This window comes from Penaeus monodon, chromosome 36, assembly GCF_015228065.2.
Source record: "Penaeus monodon isolate SGIC_2016 chromosome 36, NSTDA_Pmon_1, whole genome shotgun sequence".
Classification (NCBI taxonomy): Eukaryota; Metazoa; Arthropoda; class Malacostraca; order Decapoda; family Penaeidae; genus Penaeus; species Penaeus monodon.
Genome location: NC_051421.1, coordinates 5,726,703 through 5,731,702, shown reverse-complemented (window position 1 = coordinate 5,731,702; position 5,000 = coordinate 5,726,703). Strand labels below are relative to the sequence as shown.

Genomic DNA, 5,000 nt, shown 5'->3' with positions numbered 1-5,000 from the left:
GGGGTTAGGTGGCGAGAGGATGGGATTTGCTCCTTATAGGATTGGATGAGGGAAATGCCAAGTAGGAAAGCGTGCATCGTGAGTAAAAGGTAATAATGAACTCAGTCAGAATAGGAACAAAGTAATAAGGTTACGAATGGATTGAATTAAACAGGGTATTTTTTCGGAAAAAAACGGCAATTGCTTTGCCTGAAAAGGAAACTACGCTGGGTTCGATACGTCAGTCTTCTCCATTCTGTTCTGCTGGTGTGTTTCATTTTAACTGTAAATGCGTTAATATATTTATATTGATCTATCTTTAATGTAGATTTTTTGCTTTGTAGCTAATGTGCCTGTTCACACACACACACACACACACACACACACACACACACACACACACACACACACACACACACACACACACACCACACACACACACACACACACCAACACACACACACACACACACACACACACACCACACACACACACACACACACACACACACCCCAAAAACACACACACACACAACCACACCACACACACACACACACACAACACACACACACACCACACACACACACATACACACACACACTAACACTAACACACACACGCGCGCACACACTAACAACAACCACACTCTAACACACAAATATATACAAACACACACACGCGCGCACACACTAACAACAACCACACTCTAACACACAAATATATACAAACACACACACACACTAACACACAAGCGCACCCACACGCACACACACCCACATATACACGTACACAGCACACACATGCTTGGTTGAATAAAGTGAGCGTCTCTCAGTGGCTGCCACTGCTTACTGAGCTGACTATGCCAATATTTAGCATTTAATATTTCACGAACGTGCATGGGAGCCAAATAATCTAGGTCATGAAATTACTGAGTGTGTCCTCTGATCCTGGTAAATCCGCGTCTCAAGCAAACATGCAGGTAAGGGAAATCCCTTTTTCGAAAGCATTTCAATAGCGGGGGGATTCCAGTCGTCCAACTGTGGAGCTTACATAGGATCGAGACTCAACATAAAGCTATTAAATTCCCCCCGACTGTTTCAGCCAGATGCTATTATTAGCTCTTGAGCAAATATCGAATGTGTTATAATGGAGAAATCATTACCCTGACATGATAATTCCCCGGATCGGCTGAAGGGAAAAAAACAAAAAGGAGAAAGAGAGAGAGAGAGAAAAAAAAGAACTCAACGAGCAATGGAGAGCAGATATGAGTATTAGCGTGGCAGCCGAAAGCATGTTGACACTCGGCAAACACAGAACTAAATTATTTAAGCGTCATGACGTGCACCTTCGCCGTGACTAGAACCCTCTCTCCCTTCATCCCTTCGGCGAGGGGACCACCACTGCCGCCCTTGCCATGAGGGGAGCCACGGATGCTGGGCCGCTGATGAAAATCATAACACAGCCGAGGGGAACGCAGCCAACTCAGCCTGCGCGAGGGGGGAGGGCGGAGGCAGAACCAACGTGAAATAAGTGCGAGACAGAAATTGTGGCAGAGGCTTGAATAATTGTAGATTTTTGTTTTAGATTTTATATATGTGATTTCTTTATTATAATTATTATTTTTTTCTTGTTACGCTCATAAATGGAATACGTAGGATGGAGTAGAATGATGTATACGGAAATATATGTGTTCCCTGATTTGACAAAAATGTGAGCTCATAAGACTCTCGAACCATAAACACAAAACATATTACTCCTGTAGCCCTTCAGCGAATTACAGCGTTGGAAATTCTCCAGATTTTATTTCATATAGGTATTTTGAATATTTTTTAACGATAAGAACTGTTGACAGCCAAAATATTTAACGTTTTTTTCGCTCGAGCACTGAATTGGTTGAATCATTATTTTGGTTAGTTTATCTTTTTTATTTGAAACGTGGTATATTATTTCCTTAGAGTTTTCACGTTTAAGTAACTATCGTTCACATACACTTTTGAAAATTTCTTTATATTCACAACCCCTCACGGCTACCAACATAGATCAAGTCTTCATTAATATGTTGATCCTTCATCGTGATAATAAACCTTGAGTTAACGACCTGCAGCGCATTATCTTTCGTTAAAAATATCCAGAAATATAAACACTAAAAAAAAAAAATTATTATCGTCAAAAATTTCCTCTTCATCTCACCTTCGGGAAAAATAAAACCTTTTTTGGGATAATTTCTGTTTACAGTGACGTCACCCGTCATTAATCTTCATCAGTTTGCCCGGAAATTCCCTCGGGAGACGGGCGCGTGTGAGCTCCATTGAAATTAGCAAGGGCCGGTAGACTGGCTGAACGCTGAGTCTCAGGTGAGTAAGGTGGGTGGATCCCTGAGTTAATCTGAGCTCAAAATACGGCGATGGATGAATAAATGAGAAAATGGGTAAAAAAATGGGTAGGTCGGCAGCGAGTCGGAAGAAGATTCCGTCACCTGGCACCCTGGTCTCTTCGCGGCAAGCGCTAATCTCCTCGACAGGCGCGGCTGAACAACCTGGATTATGGATTTCTGATAACTCGAAGCATCACCGCCTCTTAACCACTCCGCCAGGCACTGTTAACCTCCTGCTGCGGCGAAATTTGCATCCTCCCCCCCCACACACACACACGCACACGCAGTTGCCTTCACCCGTGCATGGAACTAAAAAAAAAAAAAAAATGCAAGGGGAAAGGAAATGATAAAAAAATGATGCAAGGTTAATTAGGAAGCTGATGCCATTATACTGCTTAATTATGTTAACGAAGTAAAGATGATGACAATACAATATAAATTTCGATCAGGGTAATGAAAATACGAATATGAATAAGATTATTTTAATGTGTTTGTACCCATGATGATGTTATTTGAAATTCTAACAGTGACAATGATAACAAAATACCTTTATTATCATGATTATCATTATCATGGCTACGATTATTATCATGATCTGAATCCCAGCCAACACCACGACTGTATAGACACATTCTATTATCAATACTATATCCCTGCAGAAAAAAAAATATTTATATGAATGAGAATGAATATCTTCACAGAGCAAGAGATACTAATTTTCATTCATACTTTTTCATATATTCGCAATAAAGACGATCTACTATCTATCTATCTATCTATCTATCTATCTATCTATCTATTTTTTTTTCTAAAACGGTTATTGACATTATCGACGAATACGTTGATTCCATTATTGGATAAATATGATCACCGCCGACGTCTCTCTCTCTCTAAATCCCGTAATCCAATGATATTTCTGGCATTTCCCCTAATGCATATATTGCAAGTGAAGGTTATGTTAATGATGCTGGATATGACAAGAACAAAGGGGGGAAGGTGTGGAGGAACTGTAATATAAAAAACGTTCATAAGAAAATAAAGGTATACACACACACATGGACACATACAAACTACTTCATACAGATACGCACAGAGACACGCACAAATACTCTCTCTCTCTCTCTCTCTCTCTCTCTCTCTGTCTGTTTCTCTCTCTCTCTCTCTCTCTCTCTCTCTCTCTCTCTCTCTCTCTCTCTCTCTCTCTCTCTCTCTCTCTCTCTCTCTCTCTCTCTCTCTTTCTCTCTCTCTCTCTCTCTGTCTCTCTCCCTCCTTCACATAGTGACACACCTCCCGCCCCCAACTACGCACATTCGTCTAAACGTCTAAAGGCAGAGAAAGAGTGGCGGATTGAGAGCCTCCTGCCTCGCCGTGCGTGTTGTGCGGTGGATCCATACCAGCGAGGGTAACTTACACACATGCAAAGCCTCCGCACACACGCACACGCACAAGCACACGCACACGTATAAACACTTATACGCACACGAACTTCCACACTTTCACTCGAGTGGAGGATTACTGTCCTGTGTTGGCCCCCTGGGATTCCTGGACGACCCTCCCCCTCTCCCCTGGGATCTAGGCGGCACCCCCCTCCTCCTCCTCCTCCTCTCATGGTTTGCGGCTGGGAAGAGAACATGCATATCGCTCGCACACACGCACTCACATAGCCAAACATATACACGTGTAGATATCTATGCATAAACACACAAACACTTATGTGCATACACCTATATACACACACGTGTGTGTGTGTGTGTGTGTGTGTGTGTATGTGTGTGTGTGTGTATGTGTGTGTGTGTATGCATATGTGTGTGTGTGTGTATGCATATGTGTGTGTGTGTGTGTGTGTGTGTGTGTGTGTGTGTGCATATGTGTATGCATATGTGTGTGTGTGTGTTTGTAAGCGTTGTATACGTAAACACACACAAACTACAGACAGGTAGACCATCACTCACTTCGTACCCCGTCCCTGCTGTGCTTCTGAGCCCTGATGTTCGGCTGTGTGTCCAGACTTTGGAAATACTGCAAGGAACTTCCACGTCCGAGAACTTTGTGATTGTCATTGTTTCACGGCTTCCAGTTTCTTTTTCCTCTCTATAAATCTACGTATAAAACGAAGGGGAAAGGGAGAGAGGATGGAAGGAGGAAGGAAGGGAAATGCGAGGAGAGGGAGAGAAAGGAGGTGTTAATGTTTATCTGTCTGTCTGTCGGTCAGTCTGTCTGCTTATTTGTCTGTCTGTCGGTCAGTCTGTCTGTCGGTCAGTCTGTCTGTTTATTTGTCTGTCTGTCGGTCAGTCTGTCTGCTTATCTGTGGGTCTGTCGGTCAGTCTGTCTGTTTATTTGTCTGTCTGTCGGTCAGTCTGTCGGTGAATTTGTCTGTCTGTCGGTCAGTCTGTCTGTCTATCTGTGGGTCTGTCGGTCAGTCTGTCTGCTTATTTGTCTGTCTGTCGGTCAGTCTGTCTGTTTATTTGTCTGTCTGTCGGTAAGTCTGTCGGTGAATTTGTCTGTCTGTCGGTCAGTCTGTCTGTTTATTTGTCTGTCTGTCGGTCAGTCTGTCGGTGAATTTGTCTGTCTGTCGGTCAGTCTGTCTGCTTATTTGTCTGTCTGTCGGTCAGTCTGTCTGCTTATTTGTCTGTCTGTCGGTCAGTCT

General features: G+C 43.0%; 1 protein-coding gene across 2 annotated transcripts in view; it reads right to left on the bottom strand.

Annotated features, from left to right (window-relative positions):
* The window catches only part of LOC119595667 (actin, cytoplasmic A3-like), a 22,004-nt gene that overhangs the window by 11,180 nt on the left and 5,824 nt on the right, over window positions 1–5,000 (bottom strand). The window lies entirely within an intron of this gene.